Source organism: Protopterus annectens, chromosome 2.part2 (assembly GCF_019279795.1).
Source record: "Protopterus annectens isolate FY-2018-M chromosome 2.part2, PAN1.0, whole genome shotgun sequence".
NCBI classification, from domain to species: Eukaryota; Metazoa; Chordata; order Ceratodontiformes; family Protopteridae; genus Protopterus; species Protopterus annectens.
The window spans coordinates 608,352,245-608,365,371 of record NC_056730.1 but is presented as its reverse complement, the minus strand read 5'-3'; positions in this window follow the sequence as shown (position 1 = coordinate 608,365,371).

Sequence of the window (13,127 nt, the reverse complement as noted above, 5' to 3'; positions counted from 1 at the left end):
ATAAGAAACAAACCCAAGCACATGAGTGTTGCAGGACCTGCAGCAACCCCCTGGTAGACCCCATAGCTTTCTAGCAAATTCCAGAGCATGCACGGTTTCAGTGAAGCACAAGGATGAGCCAGCAAACTCAAAGCATGTGCCCTAACCTAAACTCATAGTCAATTGTCATTATTGTGGTGGCAATCGTGTCTAAAAGAGAAAACTGCTTAGCTTTGGGTCAGCAATGCCACAGATGTAAAAAGTGGAATTATTTCCAAAGATTTTGTACATCAAAAGAGGCTCATTCTTTTATTAAAAGAGAACATTCAAAGAGACAAATTGATTAGAAAGCTGTGACCCTACTTTTTATGTTGCTGTTGTGTCTGTGCTTAATGAAACAGTCAATGCAGTAGATTTATGGGCAAAGAATGAAGTATTTTGCACTGTTCAGATAAATGGAAGACCCATAGTGCTCAAAGCTGACACAGGTTCAAAGTGCAATGTTATGTCAGCAGAAACATTTGTTAAAGTATGTGTTGGTGAGAAGCTTGATTTGGCAAAGGGGGGATTCAGTAATCCTCCGTGTAAGACTAAGTCTTACTCGGAAACGGATGCCTAAGAGTATGATGTCAGCGCTCCATGCATATTCATGAGGGTACGCTGACTCAACTCTAAGGCTAACACGGACCATGTAGGAGTGCAGGGGATGTGTCAGACTGCCGAGCAGTCCAAATGTCCATGCCCCTGCAAGTGCCTAAATCTGCAAATGTCAGCAGATATGAGCGAGTCCGCTCAAATGTGTATACCCCCAACACTACACTCCCCCACATTCAAAACCCCTGTACAAATGAAATAAAAGGTAAAACAATTTTTTTTTTATTATTCCCGAAATAGCAGCCCGTATTTGCGCGTGTGTGTGCAGGTGTGCCCATTGCTTAGCTACAGTAAGCAGTTTAGACATCGAAGAGGATAATAAACTACTAATATGCAAATTAAGCCAAATTGCAATACTGTAGTGTTAGAGCCTTTGCGCAAAGAGGAGGCATTCCCGGTTCGAGTCCCATCACTCCCCTTTCCATTTTCATTAGGAAATCTGTGCATAAAAATAATTCCTGACATTTACCTTTTAAATTCTATTAAAATGCATTAAAATGGCCTATGTAGTAGTGAACAATATTTTAACTATATATGAGAAGGTGAAACGGTCATGCATACTAATGAATGCATAAGTAACCTATCTTAAGCAATGTGAAGCACTGCTAAGCAATGTTTACCAGTATTAAGCACATTTAAGAATAATTGCCCATAGCTAAGCATTGCTTTAACTAGCACAATGGCTTTGCGCGTAGCTGCGCATCGAGCCAACTCGCACATACAAAACATGTTTGCATGGAGCTGCGCACCGCGCCAACTAGCGCAAAGTTGGGCAACATCGGGCAACATACAGCAACGTACAGCAACATTTGGCAAAGTAGAGCAAAGTCGGCTAAACATAGCCACACCTCCTAGCTGGTCAGGCCAGTAGTAAAATAAAAAGCAATAACAGGCTTTGAACCCGGGATACTGTGCATCATAATCAAAGTACAGAACCACTAAGCCATGACAACTTGTACTGTTCATGCACTGTCAACACACATATACATATTAATGAAAGTTTACTCAGTGCTAAGCAGGTTTGCACTCAGCTGAGAATTTTCAAAACCGGCCAATCACAAATAAGTGCGGGAAATGAGCCATATTTAAGCCCCATAGGCAGGAATAATCTCCATAACTGGTTGGAGCTCCCATCTGCAGTCAGAATGGCCAGTGCTGGAGAGGGCTTTCATTTTTGAGCACAACGGTGGGGCATTGAGGAGTCAAAACTGATGGTTTGGCTCCTTGTCCATCATCATGATGCAAGACTCCTGCAGGGCCAGTTCCAAGGCACGGAGTACAAAGAGGAGACTTGGAACCATCTAGCACATGATCTCACCAGTGCCACAGGCGTCCCTTGGACTGGTGAGCAGGTCAGACACCACCATGCAGACCTGAAGAGACAGAAGCAGGACCAACTGAACCAGTGGATACAGGAGGCCCGTGGAAATGATAATGCCCCACTATTGAGTAGGTATCCATGGAATGGAGTATGTAAGAATAGCTATTGTAGTCTATATAATGGACAGGTATGTCTCAATATCCCTTCATTTACTTCACAGCTGCAGGTGTCCGTGCTGCGAATCAGCAAGCCTATGCAGATAGGCTGCTAAGGCTGCACCACCAGGCAGGTTAGTAATTATTCTGCATGTATTGTTATATAAAATAAGTGAGAGAGCCTGAAAAAAAGTGTTGTAGCCCAATAATAAAGGCATAAAATGCCCTGAATCATTTCTCTGCATGTACTGTTATATAAAATAAGTGAGAGACCCTGAAAAAGAGTGCTGTAACCCATTAATAAAGGTAAAATAAGTCCTGAATAATATCTCTGCATGTACTGTTATATAAAATAAGTGAGAGAGTCTGATAAATAGTGTTGTAACCCATTAATAAAGGTATAATATGTCTTGAATAAGTCTTCTGCATGCACTGTAATATCAAATAAATGAGAGAGCCTCTAGAAAAGTGTGTAGTGTAATTAATAAAGGTATAATACCTGGAGTGTGTCCGTGTCACTTACTTTGAAATGTAGTTGTACTCTTGCATTATATAAATAGTACTGTTGTATTAAGCGTTGTCAACCCACAGTTGGGCAGGCCCATATAAAGTGGATGAAGGGAGTGCCAGTAGCTGTGAAGCATATATGCAGTCCTTAGCAGTTGGTTAATGGCTGGCATGCATAGGTAAATCTGGCACACGAGTAGCTTGTTAATGTGTTCCCCAGAAATGTGAGTGTGCTGCTAGAAATGTAAGGGGCTGTAGAAATATAACTGATAATGTCACGTGAACACATCCAGATATGTAGATATATAAAAATAAATAAAATATATAAATACGTAGCAGTAACATCTGCATCCTGGACAGTTAGTATGTCAGATATACGTCAGGTATATAAGGAACTAGCCAAACCCATTACACAACTTAATGCACGTTGCCTAGTGTAATAATACATGTAGGGGATATACACCTGCAGTCAATAGGAATGTAGTGTAAACTATAAGTACATATAAGATGTTAATGGAGGTATCGTTTTACACCCTACTGTATGTGCATAAACAATGCAATTCTACACCTCAATGGGTATGTCTAATCTCAAAACATTTGTTGGGACATATGTCCTATTGTTCTATAAATATCTGCATTTACTTTGATGCATGTGCCCTGTTTAAACACCACAGTCTTGGTGGCCTGTTGCCACCAATCAATCCTGCATGCTGTTGGAATGCCCACCGTTGTTCTATATATGCATGTGTTATGCTTGTTGTTCAACTGTTGGAACTCTGGTGCGCTGGGTTAATGGGAATATTACTGCATGCTGTTACAACTAATTTGGAATGCTGTTGGCTGTTACTAACCCATAATGTCATTAAATCCTCCTAAAAATAGAACATATGGGAAGGCCGGTCCCAGTGGACCCACCTGTCCCACCTCAGCTGGTGATGGCACCTGGCATGCTGTTGGAATGCCCACTGTTGTTCTATATATGCATGTGTTATGCTTGTTGTTCAACTGTTGGAACTCTGCTGCGTTGGGTTAATGGGAATATTACTGCATGCTGTTACAACTAATTTGGAATGCTGTTGGCTGTTACTAACCCATAATGTCATTAAATCCTCCTAAAAATAGAACATATGGGAAGGCCGGTCCCAGTGGACCCACCTGTCCCACCTCAGCTGGCGATGGCACCTGGCACCAGCAGGTCCGGTGCCCAGCCCGGGACCTCCTCCTCCATTGGCTCTGTGCCACCTTCGGGTGGAAGCACTGCAGGGGATGGGGCTCACCCCCCCACCATGCAAGCGTGGCCAGAGGAGGGCCACCTATCACCCTCCGAATGGTCCGAGCTGTGGTGCGTAGGGAGATCTGGCATTCAGTCACTGATCCTCTACGCCCGCTCGAGGCAAGAGGGGTGCGACTCATGGGTGAGCCTGCCCCACCTACGCAGCCCCCAGCACAGCCACCCTCTGGGCTGTGAAATTGCAGTGGTGACTGCCCATGAGTGGGGATATCAGTTCCATTGTTGCCATCTGTGGGCTCATGGGCTTGCAATTTCCAAACATCCTTCCCCGTCAATGGTGTTCACCCACCCCATGTGTCATATTCCGCCCCTGTATGCATCTTGTTTGTCTTGTCTATTTACCTCCCCAACCTACCTCCCCAAATATACCTACTTCCCCTACCCCACATTCCACTCTCACCTGTAAAAAAAAAAGGGCAATCTGCTCCCAAAAAAAAAATTACGCCCCATACATAGCTGCCCATTTTGCACAAATGTCCACTGGACACAGAAACTGTAATTTAATTGGCAGTACAACATACTTCGTTGTCCCCACCCCTCTCTCAGGGGTGGAAGGTTTCAAATTTCCCTCCAAATTACTAGTATATGCACAGCTGTTGCTGTTAAAGAAATGGGCAGCTATGGATCTTCCCTACACCCGTCCTGCACATCCTGAGCTGTTTTCCCTACTGTCTTACCCTCTTTGTACCCCTTTTTTACCACTTTCCTATCACCCTATTTTCTTTTCTTTTCTTTCAAAGAAATTAGCGCAGGGGGTTAGCGGGAGTAAGCAATTTTAAGCAGTAGTTAGTGGGCTTGCATGAGTGTGCACATGTGTGCGCTTAGCTAAATACTGCTAAGCGTCACGCAAACCCATGCAAACCCGCTTGCAACTGCTTAAAAATGCCTTAGTCACCCTGCATATGAGGGCCCTTGTTCTGCTCAGCAGCAAAATAAAACACCACTGTTAGTCTCGAACCACGGACCTTAGACACACTAGACTGCATAAAGTACCACTAGGTCACAAGAGATATACAGCAGGTTGTTGCTGAAATATATATATCATGCATCAGAATGTATGAATGTCAAGGAAAGATAAGAATGCCATAACACAAAACTTGTTCTGTAGAACTTCACCAGCAGCTGTTGTGGAATTGCATTACATGACTGTGATAACAGAACCACACATTCTAGCAGGAAATAATTTTACTGCAGCACTCTACAACCCCCACACAGTATCCCACCCAAATGTACAAATTACCACTGTGTTTAAGGTACAGCAAGGATGTAGGTAGGCATACTCAGTACTGGAATTGTCCAGTTTCCATGAGCATCCTGTGATAATGTCAACAAAATAAAAAGCACAAACTGTGCAGAAGTGAGTACATTAATATCCACAGTATAGCAGTTCCCAAACAGTTCATGTGCCAAATCAAAACATCTCAATAACTACGTATGTATGGCAGCTAATTGTATAAGTAGAAAATAAACTAAATACTCCCATGTAGCTTGTGTTAGCATTTGTAGGGGTGAGTACAATTCTAAACTGTCAACTGTGTACTGGAAGTGGCAACATTCAGGTCTGAGTACAACATTCAAATCACTGGCTACACCCCTAGCTTCATATATAAGAAGTATACCAACCTTCTGACTTACACTACTGTGTCCACAGCAAACAAGCATGGGCCCCACTTTGGAAAGCTGAAAGGCCTATGCCTAGCTGACCTAGAAATTTATAGCATTGCATTGCTATGACAGTGAGTACTGCAATTACCACACAGCAGGCTGCATGCAATTACCAAATGGTGGCCACCAATTGGTACAGAGGTCATCACATGCACATGTGCAGATACCTCTAAAAGCAGGCTGTACTTGCTGTCCACACATGCAATCATTTCATTGCAGCCATGGAGCGAGAGAGAGAGAGAGTGAGAGCGAGCAAGCAGGAGAGACACAGAGACACAAACAGACAGACAGACAGACAGACACCGGCAACAACAACAGCAACAACAAAAAAATCAACATAAAAAAAAAAAATATATATATATATATAAATAAAAAAAAATTATTACTACACACACGGAACGTAATAATACAAACCGATACTAAGTAAAGGTATGTAACTGATATGTATTTACTGGCATGTAGTAGATGTTTTTGAAAAGTACTCTACATACTTTGAATCATCCATATGTGGCAGTAGTACATATTTATTCACAGATACCTGCATAACCGCTGCCATGGAGAAATCATTGTGTAGCTGTGTGCAGTGGGATATGACTGTGATATATGTAGTTCAGCATTAAATGTCAAACATCTGATCCATGTTATCTGTGTTCTGTACAGTAATGTGTACAATGGCTGTTTGGGGGAGTAGCACATACAGTTATATAAACAAGGATGTGACAGAGTAACAAATGCATGATAGTCATATTAACGTGTAGCTTAGCATTGGCAACAGCTGTACCAGGCTAGTATGCTAATCTAGCATTTGCAGCTATATATACACCCTCTAATATTACTGTGTGCTCACATGTGACACCTGTTCATGTTGCAGCAAGGCCCAACAGGTCAGCCGTGAGGTCCATGGACGTACAACAGTGTGGACCTTGTGTGTGTATGGCACACACATACGGAGACATCTGTCTGTGTCAGATATATTAGCATCTGTACATGTGCATAGAGCAAGGGACATACTGCAACTGTTTGCGAAGGGTGGACATATATATGTTGTTGAAGGTTGTTTTGTGCATACTTCTATGTAGGTTGTAGTGTGCGGCAAACAAGACAGCATACAGTGCTGGTATATGACATGTGGTGGTTAAATGCTGTGGGTATGAATTGTCAGGTTTGCAGTGTTGCAGCCAGTGAGGCCTGCTAAAGCTACATGTGCTAAGAACACCTTCAATGCATTCCGCACAACACTGTGCAATATTAGTACATAACAGTATAACTCGCAACCTTCGCATAATAGATATTCCAACCATGAAAGGTGGACCGTATATGTGCCTATATGTATATCTATATCTACACCAATGTATGTTTATATTTATGTGTGTGTGTATATATATATATATATATATATATATATATATATATATATATGGATTCACTTTATAACCTCGAAATGCTGAAATATCGAATTTCAGTATCTCGAGACAATAAAACCGAATCCACAAAACACCGACAAACAAAAATCGCGAAACCACATAACCGAAAACACCGCACACACTACACTAAACATACAATAAAACACCCACATCACAACATAAACAAAAAAACAACACACAAACACAACTCACACACACACACATAAGCAGGGGGGCAAGCCACACCCCCCCTACTTATATATACTAACTCCGAGATCGCACAAACACAACACAAAAGCTCACTCACATACGCACATTCTCCAATCCCTCACATACACTCTAACTCCCACTCAAAACCCTTACAAAACACTCACTTACCTGACATAACACCTACATCCAAACACGGCACCACGCACCAACAAAACACAAACCCGGACATTACATAGCGCAACTTCATAACCGCGAATTCGACATATTTTCGACATACGTCAAATTTGCGATTATGAACGTTCGCTATTTTGAACATTCGACTTTATAGCTTTGAGATACTGAAATTCGACATTTCAGTATTTCGATGTTATAAAGTGAACCCATATATATATATATATATATATATATATATATATATGTATGATAATATCATATATATATATATATATATATATATATATGTATATATATATATATATATATATATATATATATATATATATATATGGGTCTACTTCATTTGCCCTAAAGCTCATTTGCCCGACACTCATTTGCCTGACACCATTTGACTGAAAGCTCATTTGCCCGACAGTTCATTTGCCCGACAGCTCATTTGCCCGACAAGCAGTATTAGCAAGAAAATGGAATATGCACCCCTCCCCACTGTAGTGCGACCCTGGAGTTAGAATATATAGGTAGGGGGGCACAGCCTCATTAACGGGGGGTGTGGGGGGTGAAGCCCCCCACTTACTTATCTATTACAAAGCAATATTACATCAAAAGGTAACAATATCATATGAAATAAAGTGGGGGGTGAAGCCCCCACCCCACCCCTGTGGGGGCTGTGCCCCCACACCCCCCACCTATATATTCTAACTCCAGGGTCCCACTACAGTGGGGAGGGGGGAATATTCCATTTTCTTGCTAATACTGATTGTCAGGCAAATGAGCTGTCGGGCAAATGAGCTGTCGGGCAAATGAGCTTTCAGTCATTTGGTCTGGGAAAAATGTTTGTCGGGCAAATGAGCTTTAGGGCAAATGAAGTAGACCCATATATATATATATATATATATATATATATATATATATATATATATATATATATATATATATATATATATATATATATATATATATATATATATATATATATATATATATATATAGCGAGAAAGAGAGAGAGAGAGAGAGAAAGAGACAGGGTCATATTTACTGCGAAAGATGCCTGGTGACAAAGCCATGGACTCAAGCTCAATGTTGAAACTGCATTGGCATCCCTTCTGGCAAAAGCTCCGTACCCATGAACTTACACCGAAAGTGTGATAAGAGACCATGGGACACAGGTGGACAGTAGTCTCCCCTTTGATAATCACAGTGACACACTAGTCATGTAATCTGTTTACCTGCCACACCTCATCACAAAAGGTGTGTCATCCAGGGAAATATAGGTCAGTGTTCCCCTCTACTCATCACACATAAAGCCCATTATAGAGTATAATGCCCCATGTGGTCTGTACCTCACAAGACATCCACAGCAATTGGAAATGACAAATACATACCTCACAAAGAGTAATACCAGCCTCAAACAGATGCCCTGTGCAGAACATCTCACAAACCCACAACTACACTGTGTCGCATTACACCTACCCAGAGGTGACCTCTGCCTAACATACTAAGCTATGTAAAAACCAGAGCTGTTGCACATGCTGCACGTAAACAGATCACAATCTCTATGAGCTACACGCTCTAGAGACCCAAACCTTTTGACCACAATAAACAGCACATGCTGGAGGGATAGATTCCCATCTCAGAGACATCCCATACTTTGGAACAAACCAACTATCCATAGCAAACAAAGCTTCTAATTAGCAGTCGTCATAAATAATCATGAAGATTGTATGGGAGATAGTGACTACACCCAGGCAATCAACTCTGTGTCTCTGCTTGACAGGGCCACATGAAATGCAATGACCTGTGTGTCAAAGGCCAGGGTAGCTTATGGCTAGGCTTCTATAGGCCCTAGGGCCAAAGCCTCTTACCTACCTATGAAGTGATGCACACCCACATGTACGTGTTGCAATAATTGCTATGTGAGTTTGACTGAGTGTGATGGTGACTGTGTTGGTGAATGTGTCAGAGTTTGGTTTATGTGTGGTAGCTTAGTGGGAAACTGTTTCTGTCATGGTATTATGTGTCCTAGCTGTGATCCCAGCAAAAGATGTGTATACAATTGCTAGGCTGAAAAAGCAGTATGCCATACATTCTGACGTAGTCCCTTGTTGTCGACTGGGGTGCCCATTGTAGGCTAAAGCAGTACATGCATGCTTATTGAGTGTTACTGCTGGCGTATCCAACTCCTGTATGAACTGTAGTACTACCTGAAGCTGTATGTCTAAACAGCGTATGGTGTACGTCCACATTTATTGGAACCACTGTTCCATGAGTTCCCTGTAGTCCTCACAGATTACATACCTCAGGCATACGGTTTCGTAACTACTGGCACACAGTACTGTAAGGTACACAGGTAAAGGTCACCTGTGTTGCCATACCTATGTGTCTGGTATGTATGTCTGATGTGTGTGTGTGTATACCTGTACCATGGCCTCGGTCATATGTGTGTTACAGGATATAACTGCGTATCTAGCAACATGTATAGTGTAGTACAGCAGTATGCCACCTATATTCATGAATGTGCACATATGTTAGGCAGGGGTCTACCATCACCGACTAGTGTGGTATACTGGTAATACTGTCACTGGACTTTACAATCATTGCAATGGATTACATTTTTCATGATGCATTAGCATGATATATACCTCCTGTGTCTAGGTTGTGCATTGTGTCGCATACAGTGTGCCAAGGACTGTTGTATAGAATTACATACTGTTGTAAGTTTGTTGCTGTGCAAAACGTGGTTTGATATATAGAGTGTGCCAGGTACTGTCAAGCAGTTGTGAGTTGAGAACTGACATGTGGTATTGAAAGTGTGTATCTTCTGACAGCCAATAGGTTGCTATATATGGCAGTTAATTGATATCTGTACATTAGAAATATACGTGTGCCTCATGACTTGCTCACACATATTGTTTCATTGTCTTCCAGGTTTATGTCCCACCATCGTAATCCCGCCTATAGCACGGCGGAGGAAGAGATTATAACATCCAGCCTGGTGCAGCAGTATGCCCTGCTGTTCTCTAGAACCAGCCAGGACCAGCATGAGTGGACTGCGCTGTGGCAAGAGCTTGTCCATCAGGTAAATGACATAGGCATGCATAACCGGACATATGAGCAGGTACGCCATCACTGCAGTGATTTAATTAGACATGTCCGGCAGCATGCGTCTGATATCCGCAGACAGCAGCTTACCACAGGTGGGGGGGGTAGCCATCCACCCCCCCCCACCAGAGTGGAGGAGCTGCTCCTGAGCCAGGTGGCTCCTGGCCAACAACAACCCCAACAACTAACGTGTGTCATCATGGAGGCCAGAGTCACCCAGCAAGCTGACATGGAGCATGCAGGTAACATGGCATAGCTGTAGACTACTGTTACCTCTATTGTTAGAGCATGCTTATGTGAGATGTGTACTGTGTAGTTAGATGATGTGGTGCCTAGTGTTGTGCAATAGTAATAATTAGGAATACAATCTGTAGGCCTGTGACTGTCAACCGTTGTACTACTGTACGACTGCAAACACACAGTAGCAATGCCACAGTTGTTGCCACTGACAAAGTGTCTCATACCCTTGTAGGTCCCTCTGGTGTGACAGCAAGGCAGCCGACCCATACTGGTGAGTGTGTTCTACCTTTAATACTGCTAATTAAATGTGCATGTCATAGGTGAGGTGTAGGCCATGTACACATAACACACATATGAATAATGTGGGCTGTGGATGTTTGCTGTGAGACTATGCACATCCCAGTAAAGTGGATAGCTGCCTAAAACACATACAATACACAGAGCATTCCACAAAATTGTGGCAACCCTGATGTGGACATTGGCTAGGCAGAGTCGATACACATGCACACAACATACACAACATTGTCATACGCAGTACACGTTAACATGCTACATATGGCGTATTCAGATGCCTGCTGTAAGGTCACACTACAGTATCCCACACTTCATCCACACAGCACACATAATATACCTGAGCAATAGATGCCTCACATGTGGCTGTGCGACACTCTTCGATATATTACACATTCATGGTAGGCAATGCCCCCTATTGTGCACCTTACAAACCCATATAACAACTGGCTGTGAAATGGTGAATGCAGCCATGGTACTGCAGTTCCGGTACAGCATGGTATGTGCTGGTCTGACACACATTAGTAGCCTTGAGTGACCACATGATGCTGCATGATGATGGCTCATGGTAGTACACCCCATCCAATTACAGTGACCACAGTACTATACTTAGCATTACCTGCTATGCACCTCACTGTTGTGTGTGTGCAAACATAGGCACCTATAAACAATATGCATAGCAATCACCATTTGTACAAAGTGACACATATATGTCTTGTAATGTTATTGAGTGTGTAGGTCACATGATACACACTGTGTCTGTGTGATGTTTAATGTTGCAGTTGTGTTGTAGCATGGCATGTCATGTCTGGCACTGGCATGTCCACAATATGTCCTACACTCACCATAACCACTGTACAGTGGCCATGTTGAGCAATGGTATTCCATCAGGTAAGCATGCACCACTCATCCTGTGTGTATACATAGCATGCATGTGCTAATCCTGTGTTCACAATTATCTGCTGAAGACACATATGCTCTAGTCAGAAATTGATATCTATGTGACACACAGATACACATCCAGCCATGGTATGTATACCGGTGAGAGATGGCACACAGGACATTGCAGAGCTTAGAATACTTGCACAGCACTGTCGTGTCCATGTACATAGTGCATTCCAGGGTGAGGCCAATCACTGAACAACAACACACATGCATCAAAGACATGTATAGTGTTATTGGCAAGGGCTGTCAACACCCGCACTGCATGCTGTTGGGAAAAACACATCCTGCATTCTGACACGTGTGATATAACTGTTTGCCTTGTGATACTGTACCCCACCATCACCTGCCATTGGGTATGTTCTGGATTGCTGGTGGTGTGTGTGTGTGTGCGTGTGTGTGTGTGTGTGTGTGTGTGTGTGTGTGTGTGTGTGTGTGTGTGTGTGTGTGTGTTTTAGTGATGAGTGCATTTGTGTGCATGTGTGCATGTGTGCATGTGTTCATGTGTGCATGTGTGCATGTGTGCATGTGTACATGGGTGCATGTGTGCATGTGTGCATGTGTGCCGACATCATGTACAGGTCGTAAAGTGTGTTTCCTGTCTTCCTGTCACAGGTGCTGAGTTTGGGCTGGTTCACTACAGCAGGGAAACTGATGTCACTGAGCAAAACAGTGATTCTGATGATAGGTGTGTTGAGGCGCATGCATGTTTGCCAGGGTCTGTCGTTGGGCCACCAATCAACAGTACACAGCTGTCCACCCCATCCATGCATACAGTCATACTGACAATACATCCATCACCAATGCCCATAGCCGAGGAACAGCGTACAGTTGGCACTGGCCAGGGCAGTATGGTATCCATGGCACATGCATCCCAACACAGCAGCCATACCCAGATGTCTGGAAGGGTGCCACATAGGCAGATGTCCAGGGGTTCTCGTATGAACACTGCTGCTCATCATGCCACTGGCAGACGTGCCACAGGTCTGACAACGTCATGCATGTTCCAGGCTGTCATGGAGGCACAGGCATGTATGGAATGGTACACCAGACAGGGACTAAGGGCACAGAGGGCACATAACACCACCGTCATTGACAGTATCCTTGACCTAGCAGGTGCCATCCATCATTACACCGAGGTCACTGATAGACGCTGGGGAGAGACATTAGATATCCTCTGCAATGTCATGTCC